Genomic DNA, 16,795 nt, shown 5'->3' with positions numbered 1-16,795 from the left:
TTTACAGTAAAGATAAAGAATCAGGATAAATCTCATGTCCATGCTGCATATTAATCTATGCTACAAGCCTATATAGTGTATACATGGTACATAACTAAACATTATCCCAAACTAGTTGGGCCCGGCTAACATAGTTTATACCTATATTAAAACAGAATACGATCCATACAGATACAGTGGGATGCATTGCAATCATAGAATACCTATATTAAAACACATTCATCAACCATCTCTGACAATAAAAATGGGTGTTAATATTCGTAAGATTATAGTTAGAGATGACTAACAAAATATTGGTAGATGTTAGAGAATACTAGTTTTCAATCATAGAAACCAACATGATTCCAAAAATATTATCACCACACACATACACAAATAATTATCCTTCATACGTATTGGGAGCCCAAACTACAAAGTCCTTATGAATACCTTGGCATCTTAAATTGATCGTAAGGACATTCTTGAGGAGATAAATTTGCTTCAATAAACTCGCACTTCACATCCTATCCCCATTCCATCCGAAAACAAGCCACAGATTTCATACCAATTTGGAGCCTGCCCTAACTATGATAATTTCCGTTCCTCAAATATGTCTTTGTTTCTAGACCTGCTCAGATCTGTAGATATAATCGAAATGTGGAGAAGGATATCGAGTATAAATTGAACTAACCTTTCTCCACCATTTACTTTTCAAACAATTTGAGTTCTCAGTCAAGGGAAGGGGCGAAAAGAAACTGGCATATTAAAGAATCAATTAACACTGGAAAAAAATGGTACAGAAGAAAATGATACCTCCAGCAATTCCACGGAGCTTGGGGATTCGACGGTAGAGGGGCAACTGTCCACCCTCGAAGCCCTTACGGATGCCGAGCCTTCTCCTGACTGGCGGCGGAGAGCTGCAGAAGGCGGAGGATGGCTGGGGTGCGGGCGGCGGCGAGGGCGCGGAGGCAGGGGAGGGCCTCGGCGATGCTGCCAGAGCCGTGCTCCATGTCGACGACCACGTAGTCGTAGCCGACGAGGCCGGCGATCTCGGCGAGGGTCGGGGAGGAGCGCAGGAGGAAGAGGCCGTAGAGGGTCTCGCCGGCGACGAGGCGGGACTTGAGGATCCACGGTTCGGGGGAGAGAGGGGCGGAGTCGGGATCCAAGGAGGCGGCGAAGAGGCGGGCGAAGACATCATCGCCGGAGCCGTTCTTTTTCTTGAATCCGGAAGGGATTAGGGAAGGGGGGGCGATGATGATGAGAAGGCACCTTTGATGGGTTAGAGAGAGAGAGAAGACGAGGAATGGGCGAGAGAGATGTGGGTAATACTACTGGTTAAATAGAGAGAGGAGGGCGGTGGTCGTGAAAATGGAAACCCGGAGAGAGGAGGGAGGAGGGATGAGAGAGATGAGGCTCAAGGGTAGAGAGAGAGAGAGACTGGTGTGTGAGGGTGGCTTCCGACGGGGGCCTGCGACGACGCTTTTTAGCGTCGTCTTAGGTCGGAGACTACACCGACACTTATTAGCGTCGTCTTCTGCCGACGGTTTTTACAAGCATCGGCAAATTTTGACGCTAGACCGAAAATTGCCGACGCTTGTAAAAAGCGTCGGCAAAAAAGCGTCGGTAAAACTAACTTTTCCTGTAGTGACCACCTAATAAAGAACAAAAAGAAATAGCATCTTATCAAAAATTATTAGTATATTTGGATGGCATCTCATCCTAAGGGCTTGTCCTATAGGAAATCTAGGATTCAAAGACATCATGAATAAAGGCATCAAGAAAATTTTGTTATTAGTGATCTGACGTGATGATTCTGCTCGCAGAATTTTTACTAGCTCATTCGTCTAGTCATGGTCGCCTCTTACAGCAGGGGAGAGAAATTAAAATTAGCATCCAGGGGAACTCTAAAAAACCTGGGCATCTGCAACATTGAAACATGGATTGGGATGATTCCTAGTTTGGAGCGTTTTAGTCGAGTTCCGTGGTCTGCCATGAACCTCATGGAGTCGAGAACGTAATCCTTTTATCTTGGTCTTTATTTTCATTTTTGGGCAAGATTTACCTCTGATGAGAGCCTAATGTAGTGGAGAACGTGATCCTTCTAACTTCATCTTTATTTTCATTTTTTGTTCTTAAATTCCTTTTTTTTTGTGGAGCGCTACTTGTTACATGAACTAATTCTCTCTTGGGAAGATGGAGATATAAGGAAAATATCATTTCCAAAGAGGAGCCTGCATGTTGCCTTATCAGTTTGAAATAATTTGTGTTGGTAGCCCTCTTTACAGAAGTGGTACTATTTTCTAATGGGATGAAGAACAGGAGACATGAATGGAAATTGAGGTTTTCTGAATTAATTGGAGCAAAGAAGAAAATTATATGATGCTTATAATGCCTACTGAATATAAAGAGTATATTTATATTCCAAACAATTGGTAAGATATCGCAGTCATCTAACGGTGCATGTTAAGGAAACATCTGCAATGAATAGAGAAGGATTTTTTTTCTGGAAAAATCTATTTTCTTTGCTATATGTTCACCTCTGTCTACAAATGGATATACCTGTTGCTGGAAATTGGACCCGGGGGCAATCTTCGGTCGAGGGAGAGGGAGCTGCGGGTCACCACGGCGGGGCGGCGACTAGTCGGCGGGCGGCGTCCTCCGTTTGGGGTGGCCGGAGAGAGGGAGTAGGGGGTCCTCACGGCGGGGCGGCGATCCGTCAGCGGGCGGCGTCCACCATCTGGGGTGCCTGCAGGCAAGCCGGTGGCCGGGTTTTCCGGCGCCGGCCCTCCGACGCTCAAGTCAGGGAGGGGGCAAAGTGTGTAGAGAGGAGATAAACAGTGTTTGTAGGGCACGGAATCTCCCAACCCCCTCCTGAGAAGCCAAGGCTCCCTTTTATAGGTGGGGGTCGGTTTACCTGTGATGTAACAGGGCGAGGCCATAGTACGGCTCGGCATGTGGCTCAGGTCGGCGCACGGTCAGGCGAATCATTGTGCTGATGTCGGCGGTGAGGGCGTCGTACGACCCGAACCAGTACGCTACCAGGCGAATCATTGCATTGGTGTCGGAGGTATGGCCGAGATCAGAGACTTATCATGGTTGACCAGACTCTGCTGGGCTAACTTGCCGTGGAGAGCTGAGAGTCCGTAGATGACAGGAGCCATACGCATTAAATGTGGAGTAAGCCAGAGATCCGCATTAATTGCAGAGTAGGCCGGAGATCCGCATTAATTGTGGAGTAAGCCGGAGATCCGCATTAATTGTGGAGTAAGCCGGAGATCCGCATTAATTGTTGAGTGAACTGGAGGTTTACAGTAGCCATGCGCAATAAATGCTGAAGCAGCGGCAGGATATGGTCCTCAGTTGGACCTCGGAGGAGTACGGCCGTAGTAGGTGGCTGACAAGGGTAGACCTTGAGCATCAGGATTTTTCTAGGTCGGAGGTCTCGAGGTCGGATGTCTTGAGGTCGGGCGTTCCGAGGTCGGACGCCGACTTTGGCTGTTCAGGGTCGGCGATTGTGCGGCTTCTTGGGGGCATTCGTGTCACTTGGGGGGAAAAATCTTATTCCCCCAACACTACCCCCCGACTTCCGAGTTCGAGCGGCTTACGGGCTCGGACGTGGGAAGTAAAGTCTATCATTAAAATTGGGGGGCGAATCTCGTCCGCGCCCTCGTGTTTCTCGGAGTTTTTATGGCGAGACCTGCGCCCTTGGGCGTTTCGAGGTTGCTTTATTCAGCGAACTTATGGTGGAGCTCGTATCCTTACGTTTCTCGGAGCGGATGTAACGGGGGTGGCGTCTCTTGGATCGCCAAGATCGCTTCGTGCGGCGGACCCATGATGAGGGTCCTCGGGCTCAACAAGGCGGCGCCTCGATCCCGTAATCGAGACTCCCCGCTTATCAATGAGTGTGCCGTTACGGGGTTCAAAACAGACACGCGGCATGACCTAGGGTCGGACGCTTCCGATCTCGTATTACTGGATCATGGATCCGGCGAGGTGGAGGCTACATCGGGGCTCCACGTGCCCCAGGGCCTTATTAAATGAGGGGAGCGGAGGTGCCGTCCGCTCGTTCTTCAAGGCGATTCGATGCTGCGGACCCATAATGAGGCCCCGAGGTCCGATGGGACAGGGCTTCGATTTCGTACCCGATTTATTGATTCGGAGTGAATACGGTGCCTCGGCCTCCGAGGTCGACACGTGGCGCAATCTGGTCGGGGGATGGGAACCGACCCTGCCGATTTGGGCCGTCAAGGGGGTCTATATAAGCCCCTCGAGTTTGCCCTAAAGGTTTTATTTGGCTGCCTCTTATTTTTGTTGTCTTTCTCCCTTGCTTCCTTCCTCAACCAAACCTCGCCGTCGGTGCCCGGAGCGATTTCCGGCGATGTCCCGTAGGTCCCTACCCTGTGATTGCTAGGGTTCCTCTTCTCTTTTCCTCCCAGTTTTCATCCTCTACTTTTAATTTTATTTCGCTCTCCTGTGAAATGGGTCTTGGTCCGGAGGAGGTAGGGTCAAGTCTATCAGGGGAGGAGTTGGAGTTAATCCACTCCCGGTTTTTCTTCCAGCCAGGGTTTCGTCTCGAAACTGCGGGGCCGGAAGACAGGGTGACGCAGCCGCCCCCAGGTCGAATCGCGGTTTACCGCGAGACGCTTTGGGCCGGCCCACGGTTCCCTGTTCACGAGTTCGTGAGCAACTTGCTGGTCGAGTACCAACTCGTCCCAGCACAGCTCGCTCCGAACTCGTGGAGAACCATCATCGGGTTCCTCTCCCTGTGTCTCGGGCATGGGATCCCGATTACCGTGAGCGTCTTCCGTCGGTGTTTCTTATTGAAGAAGAACCCGGCGGACGCGGAGTGGCTATACTTTGCCTTCCGAGGCGGTATGTCGCTCTTTCACGGGGCCCCTTCCTCTATACATGAGTGGAAGGGGAAATTTTTCTTCCTCGCGTCCGAGGCGCCATGGGGGTTCAATCCGAGGTGGGGACATCCTCGGTTGAAGGCCCTCAACAAGCTCTCCGAGCCCTCGAGGAGGGAGCAGAGGACCCTGGACTCTCTCCGAGCCCTCGGGAAGGGCTACGACCTGACCGAGCTCCTACGGGAGGACGCCCTGGCGAGCGTGGGTTTGAGCTCGGCGCGCCCCGAGGGTAAGGGTAGTTACATTACTTTCTTTCCTTGTCCTTTGTTTTTACTGCCACTGGTCTGACACTTGGTGAAATTTTTGATTTTAGATATTCCCCATATGCCGACCAGCAACACATCACTTTTTTCCCGCCTGAGGAGGCGAGAGGCCGAGGCCGGGGGAGCTATGCCCCAGCCTCGGAAGAAGGCGAGGTCGGCCGGCGCTTCCACGTCGGCCGGGACGAGTGGCCTTGAGGCGGGGGCCTCCACAGCCGACCCGAGGCGGGCGCGGGTCGTCAGCGATGCGGGCCCAGCGGCCCCTCCTTGCCTTGCCCCCATTGCCCAGCAGGAGGGCCCGGCTTCGGGTTCCTCACAGCGCTCGGGGCCCGAGCCGACCAGGGGCCCTGAAGCAAGCGGCCCCGAGATCCCGAGGCCGGACGTGCCGAGCTCCTCAAGGTACTTTCAAGAGGAGTCGGATGAGCTGGACTCCCCTATCCCCGAGGGGAGTTCAGCTATTCATGATGCTGAGGTCGCACGCGCCGTGTTCCGGCGTGCGATGCTTCCGGCGGACCGGGCCGAATTTCGGAATATTTCGCTGGAAGAGGTCGTTGACAGTACCTACTGCAACACCGCCCGGGTAAGTCCTTTTCTCGATTTCCTTAAAGTTATTAGCGAATCCATATGTTTTTAACTCACGATCATTTTGTCTCTTTCTTTACAGCATGTTCACGAGCTCGACACCCTGGTGTTCATCGCCCAGGGATGTCAGGAAGAGACCCGGCGGGTCAGCCGGCAGTTGGAGCCGGCTAAGAAAAGGATCGCCGAGCTGGAGGCGGCGTTGGCCGAGGCCGAGACTCGGCGAGAGGCCACCGAGGCCAGGCGCCTCTCTACGGCGGAGGCGCTTGAGGAGGAAAGGGCTGCTCACGCCCTGACCAGGTCGGCCTTGCGCGCTTCGGAGGCGCGCTTGGGGGAGGTCCAGTCCGAGATTGCGGGCCTCAAGTACGAAGACGGAGTCTCCCGCCTTAAAATCGAGCAGCTCGAGGTTCGGGAGAGGAGGGCGCTCGAGCGAGTCGAGAACGCCGTGGATCTCTTTAAGGGGTCGCAGGAGTTCCGCGATATGCTCGAGGAGGAGACGGTGGACGGGTTCCTCCGGGGCTTCGAGAATTTTCGGCTGCAGATGGCCCGGTTCTGCCCCCAGTTCGACCTTTCGACGGTCCGTCCGAGGATGAACCTGGGCTACGGGTCCGACACGGAAGACCTTCCTGCCATTTTGACATCCGAGGCAGGATTGTATGAACAAGACCCCGCCGAGCCTTCGACGAGGGCGGCCGAGACGGACGGCGTCCCGGAGGCGGCACCGGCGGCCGAGACGGACGGCGTCCCGGAGGCGGCACCCGAGGCCCCTGCCCCCGACCCTGAGCCTGTGCCGGCTGAAGGTCCCGAGGTCATCACTGTGCCAGACGACCCCGCGGATGTTGCTGCCGCCGCTTAAGACTTGGCGTATTTTTTCATGTCAGCGGACGAGATTGTGGAGGCACAGGCGGAGAAGATGGATCCTTCCCTGATAGAGATGCTAAAGAAGCGTGGGCAAGACAAGTTAGGGAGAAAGAAAGGTGCTGACTTGAAACGGGAAGGGGGATGGCATGATCTGGAAAGTGCTAAGCCAGTTGGAGAAGACCCCGAGCCTGTGCTGGCTGAAGGTCCCGAGGTCATCACTGTGGACGACCCCGCGGATGTCGCTGCCGCCGCTTAAGATTTGGCGTATTTTTTCTTTTTCATTGTATCCGAGGTCGGCTCTTGGATGGCCGACCTCCAATTTTGTAATTGGCCTTCCGGCCCTTTGTCAATGAAAAAATACTTTTGTCATTCTGTGCTCGTCTTTTCCTTTTTTTGTCGTGAATGAGGCTAGAGCCTTAGCTAACCGCCTCGACGACCTCTAACTTTGTATTTTAGTTTTCGGGCTGCTTAACGAAGTTGCCCTTTTTCCTGAGTTATATCTTGGCCTTTTCGGATTTTAGTTATTCCGACCAAAGGGAGCTCCGAGCTTAGGTTTCTAGAAAATTTCTCTAAGTCCTATAACTCGGATCTTAGAATCGCAGAATCTGCCATGCCTGGCCTTTAGGCTACTAAGGCATCAGAGTCGGGCCTTAGCCCTTCAAGTAAGACCGGGCTAGGTCTGTGCGTGCCGTTATTCGGGGGGTCTAGTCGGGTTCCCGAACTCAACTCCAGATCCTTCGCGGGGAACGTGGGCTAATAATCAAGTTATTGCCGAAGGTTTTCATAGTTATCATTCTCGGACTCTGCCGAGATTTCGGTGAGCAAGGCTGGGATTTTCAAAGATTGCCTTGGTATCTGTGTTTGGCTGGTACACTCGCGGCCGGGACCACTTTCTCAGCTAAACATCGGAGTTTACGCATGGGGGCCGTGTTGGGCCCTAATTTATGAAGACTTTGTACAAATTGTGGAGACTTGATGAGCGGAGCATGCATAATGTGGTTAGGAGATCGGTCTTAAGCCGACCCATTGGAGAAGCTCGGCTTTGGGGCGAGATAAGACTCCAACGTTGGATGAGATTCCGCTTAGCAGTATGTAGATAAAATTTGACAAGGAGGGCGTCGAGTTAGATGTACCTCTTGCCTTCTCAGAGTTATGCTTCACATGGTGGAGTAGGTTGCCTCCCTTCCTCGTCGACCTCCGGAGTCATTTTTGACTTTAAGGGGGCTCGGGCTTCTCACGGACCCGACGGCACCCGCTGAGGTTGAGAGGATTTGGGGAGACTTTATTGATTTGTAGCTTTTTGCGAGGTCGAGGGAGCTTGAGACCCTATGGTCGGACCTCGGGGCGCCCCAACCTTGGTCGAGGGATCTCGCGTCAGGTCGGCGGGTCTGTGGACGCTTTGCTGACCTGTGGTGCCTCCCGAGGTCGAGGGAGTTTGGGACTCTACGGTCGACCCTCGGGGCATCCCGACCTTAGTCGAGGGATCGTTCGTCAGGTCGGCGGGTCTGGGCACGCTCTACCGACCTGTGACGCTTCCCGAGGTCGAGGGAGTCTGGTTCTCTACGGTCGACCCTCGGGGCATCCCGACCTTAGTCGAGGGATCGTTCGTCAGGTCGGCGGGTCTGGGCACGCTCTACCGACCTGCGACGCTTTCCGAGGTCGAGGGAGTCTGGTTCTCTACGGTCGACCCTCGGGGCATCCCGACCTTAGTCGAGGGATCGTTCGTCAGGCCGGCGGGTCTGGGCACGCTCTACCGACCTGCGACGCTTCCCGAGGTCGAGGGAGTCTGGTTCTCTACGGTCGACCCTCGGGGCATCCCGACCTTAGTCGAGGGATCGTTCGTCAGGCCGGCGGGTCTGGGCACGCTCTACCGACCTGCGACGCTTCCCGAGGTCGAGGGAGTCTGGTTCTCTACGGTCGACCCTCGGGGCATCCCGACCTTAGTCGAGGGATCGTTCGTCAGGTCGGCGGGTCTGGGCACGCTCTACCGACCTGCGACGCTTTCCGAGGTCGAGGGAGTCTGGTTCTCTACGGTCGACCCTCGGGGCATCCCGACCTTAGTCGAGGGATCGTTCGTCAGGCCGGTGGGTCTGGGCACGCTCTACCGACCTGCGACGCTTTCCGAGGTCGAGGGAGTCTGGTTCTCTACGGTCGACCCTCGGGGCATCCCGACCTTAGTCGAGGGATCGTTCGTCAGGCCGGCGGGTCTGGGCACGCTCTACCGACTTGCGACGCTTCCCGAGGTCGAGGGAGTCTGGTTCTCTACGGTCGACCCTCGGGGCATCCCGACCTTAGTCGAGGGATCGTTCGTCAGGTCGGCGGGTCTGGGCACGCTCTACCGACCTGCGACGCTTCCCGAGGTCGAGGGAGTCTGGTTCTCTACGGTCGACCCTCGGGGCATCCCGACCTTAGTCGAGGGATCGTTCGTCAGGCCGGCGGGTCTGGGCACGCTCTACCGACCTGCGACGCTTTCCGAGGTCGAGGGAGTCTGGTTCTCTACGGTCGACCCTCGGGGCATCCCGACCTTAGTCGAGGGATCGTTCGTCAGGCCGGCGGATCTGGGCACGCTCTACCAACCTGCGACGCTTTCCGAGGTCGAGGGAGTCTGGTTCTCTACGGTCGACCCTCGGGGCATTCCGACCTTAGTCGAGGGATCGTTCGTCAGGCCGGCGGGTCTGGGCACGCTCTACCGACCTGCGACGCTTTCCGAGGTCGAGGGAGTCTGGTTCTCTACGGTCGACCCTCGGGGCATCCCGACCTTAGTCGAGGGATCGTTCGTCAGGTCGGCGGGTCTGGGCACGCTCTACCGACCTGCGACGCTTCCCGAGGTCGAGGGAGTCTGGTTCTCTACGGTCGACCCTCGGGGCATCCCGACCTTAGTCGAAGGATCGTTCGTCAGGCCGGTGGGTCTGGGCACGCTCTACCGACCTGCGACGCTTTCCGAGGTCGAGGGAGTCTGGTTCTCTACGGTCGACCCTCGGGGCATCCCGACCTTAGTCGAGGGATCGTTCGTCAGGTCGGCGGGTCTGGGCACGCTCTACCGACCTGCGACGCTTCCCGAGGTCGAGGGAGTCTGGTTCTCTACGGTCGACCCTCGGGGCATCCCGACTTTAGTCGAGGGATCGTTCGTCAGGTCGGCGGGTCTGGGCACGCTCTACCGACCTGCGACGCTTCCCGAGGTCGAGGGAGTCTGGTTCTCTACGGTCGACCCTCGGGGCATCCCGACCTTAGTCGAGGGAATCTTGCGCCAAGCCGATGTCTCATCGTCCTGCGATACTTCCCGAGGTCGAGGGAGTTTGGGACTCTACGGTCGAGCCTCGGGGCATCCCGATCTCAGTCGAGGAATCTGAGGATCACAAAACGACCCAACATTAGAAGAGAATTGTAATCATTGAAATAGGCGATTCATTCGCAGAAAAGAGATTGAATCTATGGTCCCGATCGTCTTAAACCCCATGGGGTTTCATTGGTAGTACACTCGTAGATTCTCAGAGTTCCAGCTTCGTGGGATCAGAGTCCCCTCCAGGGACTTCAATTTGTACGCCCCTGGTCGTTGTACCCGGGCGATTTGATACGGCCCTTCCCAATTTGGGGCGAGCTTTCCTTGCTCGGTCGGTTGAGAAGCCTCGGCTCTTCTGAGGACGAGGTCCCCCACTTTGAAGAGCTTGGGCTTGACTCTGGAGTTGTAGTATTGGGCCGTTCTCTGTTAGTATCTTGCCATACGAACCCGGGCGACCTCTCGTGTCTCTTCGATGAGGTCCAAGTTGCCCCTCAGCTGGGAGGAATTGGTGTCAGGGTCGTAGTGCTCCACCCTTGGAGAAGGAAGGCCGATCTCTAGCGGGATGACGGCTTCAGTGCCGTATGCTAGGTTGAAGGGGGTCTCTCCTGTGGGCAGTCGGAAAGTAGTCCGATACGCCCAGAGGACGTTGTACAAGTCCTCGACCCATTGTCCTTTGGACCGATCAAGCCTAGCCTTGAGTTCCTGCAAAATAGTGCGGTTAGTTACCTCGGTTTTCCCGTTTGTCTGGGGATGAGCAACCGAGGTGAAGCGGTGGTCGATGCCGAGCTCAGAGCAAAATTTTCTGAAATGGACATTATCGAATTGCCGACCATTGTCGGATATAAGGATACGGGGTAGTCCGAATCTGCAAATTATGGTCTTCCACACGAAGTCCCGCATCTTTTGCTCGGTAATCCGGGCGACGGGTTCGGCCTCGACCCATTTGGTGAAGTAGTCGATGGAGACGACGAGGAACTTTCTTTGTCCGGAGGCTAGGGAAAAGGGCCCCAGGATGTCGATCCCCCATTGGGCAAACGGCCAGGGGGCGATGATGGAAGTCAGCAGGGCCGAAGGTCGGCGCTGGATATTGGCGTTTCGTTGACACCGATCGCACCTCCGGACGAAATCCGTCGCATCTTTCTGGAGCGTGGGCCAGTAATATCCTTGCCGCAGGATCTTATGGGCCAGTGCCCGACCCCCCAGGTGATTTCCGCAGATCCCTTCATGGACCTCTCGGAGGGCATAGTCCGCCTCGGAGGGGCGGAGGCATCTGAGAAGGGGAGAAGTAAATGATCGTCGATAAAGCCTATTCTCGTACAAGACATACCGGGGGGCTTGGCGCTTGATTGGGCGAGCCTCCGTCTCGTCATGAGGTAGGGTCCCGTCTTGGAGGTAGCAGACGAGCCCATCGATCCAGCTTGGCTCGGAGTCGATGCACATGGTGGGCTCGGGTTCCTCCGTGCTGGGAATTTGAAGATACTCGAGCGTTGTTCCCTTGGGAAGCTCGCTCATGCGGGAGGTTGCCAATTTGGACAGCTGGTCTGCCCTGAGGTTTTTCGCTCTGGGAATGTACTGAATATTGAAAGAATTCAGGGCAGACGTAAGTTCCCGCACCTTTTGGAGATACTTTTGCATGGATGGCTCTTTAGCTTCAAAGTCTCCTTGGATCTGGTTCACTACCAGCTGGGAGTCGCTGAAGGCCGTCAGGTCTTCCACTTTCAGTTCTTTCGCCAGCTTGAGTCCGGCGATGAGAGCCTCATACTCGGCTTCGTTGTTCGAGGCCGGAAATTCGAGGCGCAAGACTTGCTCGGCCACCCCTCCATCTGGACTGGTGAGGATAAGTCCAGCTCCGCTACCCCCCGAGGTTGAAGATCCGTCCGAGTGCAGGACCCATGGCTGCCTCGGGGCTTCCTCCGCGGATACGGGTGGCAACTCGGGGTCGTCCGGCAGGGTACATTCCATGATGAAGTCGGCGAGTATTTGGGCCTTGATAGCCGGCCTGGGCCGATATTCGAGGTCGAATTCCCCGAGCTCGACCGCCCATTTGGCGATCCTCCCCGCACGATCCGACCTTTGCAATATTTGCTTCATAGGCTGGTCGGTCAATATAGCTATTGTGTGGGCTTGGAAGTAAGGCCTGAGTCTCCGAGCCGAGATGATGAGAGCGAAGATGGTCTTCTTAAGTTTAGAATATCGGGTCTCAGCATCCCTGAGAACCCGGCTGGTGTAATAGACCGGCTTTTGGAGCTTGTCCTCTTCCCGGACGAGGACTGAGCTCACCGCGGTCGGGGAGACGGCCAGGTATAGATAAAGAACCTCGCCCTTCTGGGGCTTGGTGAGCAGCGGGGGAGAGGCCAGAAGGCTCCGGAGCTCTTCAAAGGCTCGCTGGCATTCTTCTGACCACCGGAAGTCTTTCGGCCGTTTGAGGCTTTTGAAGAAAGGGAGGCAGCGCTCGGCTGACCGAGAGACGAACCTTCCCAAGGCGGCAACTCGCCCTGCGAGCCGCTGCACCTCCTTAACTGTCTTCGGAGGCGACATCTCTTGCAGTGCCCGGATTTTCTCCGGGTTGGCTTCAATTCTGCGCTGGGTCACTATGAAACCCAGGAACTTGCCCGAGGTGACCCCGAACGCACACTTCGCCGGGTTGAGCTTCATTTGGTATCTCCTGAGCTTGGTGAATGTCTCGTTGAGATCGGCTATGTGGTGTTCCGCCGCTCGGCTTTTTACCAGCATGTCGTCCACGTAGACTTCCATATTTCGGCCGATCTGATCTTTGAAAATTTGGCTGACCAGCCTCTGATAGGTGGCTCCAGCATTCTTCAGGCCAAAGAGCATCACCTTGTAGCAGTAGGTGCCCTTGTCGGTGATGAAGGCCGTCTTTTTCTCGTCTTCCGGCGCCATTCGGATTTGATTGTACCCTAAAAAGGCGTCCATAAAAGTTAGCAGTTGGTATCTTGAAGTGGAGTCGACGAGCTGGTCGATGCTTGGGAGGAGGAAGCTGTCTTTCGGGCAGGCCTTGTTCAGGTCGGTGTAGTCCACGCACATACGCCATTTTCCATTGGCCTTCTTTACGAGGACTACGTTGGCGAGCCAGTCCGGGTAGGAGACCTCCCGGATGAAGCCGGCTCCGAAGAGTTTGTCCACCTCCTCAGCAGCAGCTCGTTGCCGTTCCGGGGCGGAGCCCCTTTTCTTCTGCTTTACAGGCCTGCTGGTTGGCCTCACCTGGAGTCGGTGGACCATGACCTCAGGGTCAATTCCCGGCACGTCCGCAGGCGACCAGGCGAAGACGTCAGTATTGTCCCGCAGGAAGCTGACGAGGCGATTCCTCTCGCGGGCGCCGAGGCCGGAGCCGACCTGCACAGTTAGCTCGGGAAAATTTTGTTGTAGTGGAACTTGAATAAGAAGCTCACCGGGCTCTACTTGCTTCTTCCAGAGGGTGTCCCTCGCATCGAGGGTTTCTATGGGCAATGAGGGGCCTGTTGGCTGAATTGTCGCCTCGGTCGGTTGCTTTACTCCGTGGGCCGCCATGTAGCATTGCTTAGCGACCAGCTGGTCTCCGCGGACCTCGCCTACTCCTTGGCCGGTGGGGAACCGCATGAGCAGATGGTGGGTGGAAACCACGGCCCGAAGGGCGTTTAGCCCTGGCCGCCCAAGGATGGCGTTGTAGACCGAGGGCAGACGGACCACCAGGAAGTCCGTCCTCACAGTGCTCTCCCGGGGGGCGAGGCCAACCGTAACAAGGAAGCTGGCCTCACCTTCAACCGGGACCGAATCTCCGGTGAACCCGACCAGCGGGGCATTGATTCTCCGGAGATGTCCTTCTGGCAACCCCATTTTTTGGTAGGCATGATAATACAAAATGTTGGCTGAGCTTCTATTGTCAACTAGGACACGCTTTACACCAAACCTATTTACAATCATTGAGATGACCACAGCGTCATCGTGAGGGGTCTCAACCCCTTCTAAGTCCTCGTCCAAGAACGAGATGACTTCATCAGTGCGTGGGCGCTTCGGGGGTGCTCCCTGGGCGGCCGTTCCTGCCGAGGCCCTCCCAATCATGTTGATGGTGCCGGCAACGGGCCTGTTGTCGTCCGGATTTTCGGACGGTATGGTGTTCTCCGCCGGCCTCCTTTCCTCACGTCGGTTCCTCACGAACCGGTTGAGTACTCCCCGACGGATGAGCGCTTCTATCTCGTCCCGGAGCTGGAAGCAGTCCTCCGTGTCGTGCCCACGGTCTCGGTGGAAGCGACAGTACTTCCTGGGATTACGGAAAATTCCCGTGTCTCGCATAGGAGGCGGGGGTCGGAAGAAGTCCCGACCCTCGATTTCCATCAGGATCTCGGCCCGGGGAGCATTGATGGGTGTGTAGTTATCGTACCTCCCTGGGTGCGTTCGAGGCCGTAGCGGGGACCTCGGTCGGGGAGGTGTCCTCTGCTGAGGTCGCCCCTGCTGACGGGGCGGGCTCCTCAGTCGGGGGAGATTCTTCTCATGGCGGGGGGATCGGCTCCTCTGTCGGCCGCGCTCCTCGCGGCGCTTCTTCTGCTTCTTCGAGGCGGGCTCAATTGCTCCCCGCCTAGAGGCGACTGCCTCCTCGGCCTTGGCATACTTCCGGGCCCGGGCCAACATCTCAGTGAAGTCGGCCGGGAAGCTCTTCTCGATGGAGAAGAGGAATCGGTAGGAGCGAACCCCAGTCTTCAGAGCCGACATGGCTATCGACTGGTCGAGCTCGCGGACCTCCCATGTGGCGGCGGTGAAGCGGTCCAGGTACTCTTTGAGGGACTCCCCCTCTTTCTGTTTGATGTCCAGGAGGGAGTCTGACGTCCGTCGCTGGCGCCGGCTGGCAGCAAAATTGGTGGCGAACTGCCTGCCGAGCTGCTCAAAAGAGGATACCGTGTTCGGCTTCAGTCCAGAAAACCAAAGCCGAGCGGTCCCTCGGAGGGTTGCTGGGAAGGCTTTGCAAAGTATGGCCTCCGAGGACCCTTGTAGGGCCATGAGGGCCCGATAGCTCTCCAAGTGGTCGAGGGGGCCGGTAATTCCACTGTAGGGCTCCACCTGAGGCATTTTGAACCTTGCGGGAACCGGCTCATCCTCGATCTGGCAGGAGAAGGGGGACTTGGTAGTGAACTCAAAGTCTCCCTCCTGCCTCGCCTTCTTACTGTGGAGCACTGTAATTTGGCGCTCCAAGTGCTCAACCTTTCTGTCGAGCTCCCTCACCCGCGGGATTGTCGCCGTGGTTTGCGCCGGCTCACGGCGGTCCGGGGCTGACTCAGCCTCAGAAGGCTGGAGTCTTCTGTTGAAATCTTCCCCCGGTAGCTCTCTCTGGGGGGAAGTCCGCTCTTCGTTGTTGGCTCTGGAGGAGCCATGTAAATTCTGGCCGGGGAGAACCGGGCCGTTGGGAGGAAATTCCGGCGGGACCTGGGCCCGCGGGGGAAGCGTTGGTAAAGCTTCCTCGCGTCGCAGGCCCTGAACGGCGGCGGCCAGGGCCTGGACTTGTTGTACTAAGGCATTGAACTGTTTCGGCTGGACCTAAGGAACTGGGTCAGCCGGAGTTGGAGAATTCTGGACGGAGCGTCCAGGACTTTGCGGGGGACGCCGGGAGACGTTGGAGGCTCCCTTACTTCTCAACTTCATGACTGCTACTCGGACCCTTCCTCTAGCGCCAACTGTTGCTGGAAATTGGACCCGGGGGTAATCTTCGGTCGAGGGAGAGGGAGCTGCGGGTCACCACGGCGGGGCGGCGACCAGTCGGCGGGCGGCGTCCTCCGTTTGGGGTGGCCGGAGAGAGGGAGCAGGGGGTCCTCACGGCGGGGCGGCGATCCGTCAGCAGGCGGCGTCCACCGTCTGGGGTGCCTGCAGGCAAGCCGGTGGCCGGGTTTTCCGGCGCCGGCCCTCCGACGCTCAAGTCAGGGAGGGGGCAAAGTGTGTAGAGAGGAGATAAACAGTGTTTGTAGGGCACGGAATTTCCCAACCCCCTCCTGAGAAGCCAAGGCTCCCTTTTATAGGTGGGGGTTGGTTTACCTGTGATGTAACAGGGCGAGGCCATAGTACGGCTCGGCATGTGGCTCAGGTCGGCGCACGGTCAGGCGAATCATTGTGCTGATGTCGGCGGTGAGGGCGTCGTACGACCCGAACTAGTACGCTACCAGGCGAATCATTGCATTGGTGTCGGAGGTATGGCCGAGATCAGAGACTTATCATGGTTGACCAGACTCTGCTGGGCTAACTTGCCGTGGAGAGCTGAGAGTCCGTAGATGACAGGAGCCATACGCATTAAATGTGGAGTAAGCCGGAGATCCGCATTAATTGCAGAGTAGGCCGGAGATCCGCATTAATTGTGGAGTAAGCCGGAGATCCGCATTAATTGTGGAGTAAGCCGGAGATTCGCATTAATTGTGGAGTAAGCCGAAGATCCGCATTGATTGTTGAGTGAACTGGAGGTTTACAGTAGCCATGCGCAATAAATGCTGAAGCAGCGGCAGGATATGGTTCTCAGTTGGACCTCGGAGGAGTACGGCCGTAGTAGGTGGCTGACAAGGGTAGACCTTGAGCATCAGGATTTTCCTAGGTCGGAGGTCTCGAGGTCGGATGTCTTGAGGTCGGGCGTTCCGAGGTCGGACGCCGACTTTGGCTGTTTAGGGTCGGCGATTGTGCGGCTTCTTGGGGGCATTCGTGTCACTTGGGGGGAAAAATCTTATTCCCCCAACAATACCTATGATGAGTCCTAATCATTTCAGTGTTTTTAGGTTTTCTTTGCCAGAATTTCCAGAAAGTTTTTACGGAAAATATCGACTTAGAAAATTAATATTGAGAAGCTTTCGTTTATGTTCGTAGATCCATCAACTGCACATTTAGCATTAAATTGTTTATTTTGTTGTCCAAGTTGAAGGCCTATCTGCTTGCTGGTGAAACCGGGGTATACCGGCCAAGAC

Source organism: Phoenix dactylifera, unplaced genomic scaffold, assembly GCF_009389715.1.
Source record: "Phoenix dactylifera cultivar Barhee BC4 unplaced genomic scaffold, palm_55x_up_171113_PBpolish2nd_filt_p 000057F, whole genome shotgun sequence".
NCBI classification, from domain to species: domain Eukaryota; kingdom Viridiplantae; phylum Streptophyta; class Magnoliopsida; order Arecales; family Arecaceae; genus Phoenix; species Phoenix dactylifera.
This window is presented reverse-complemented; position numbering follows the sequence as displayed.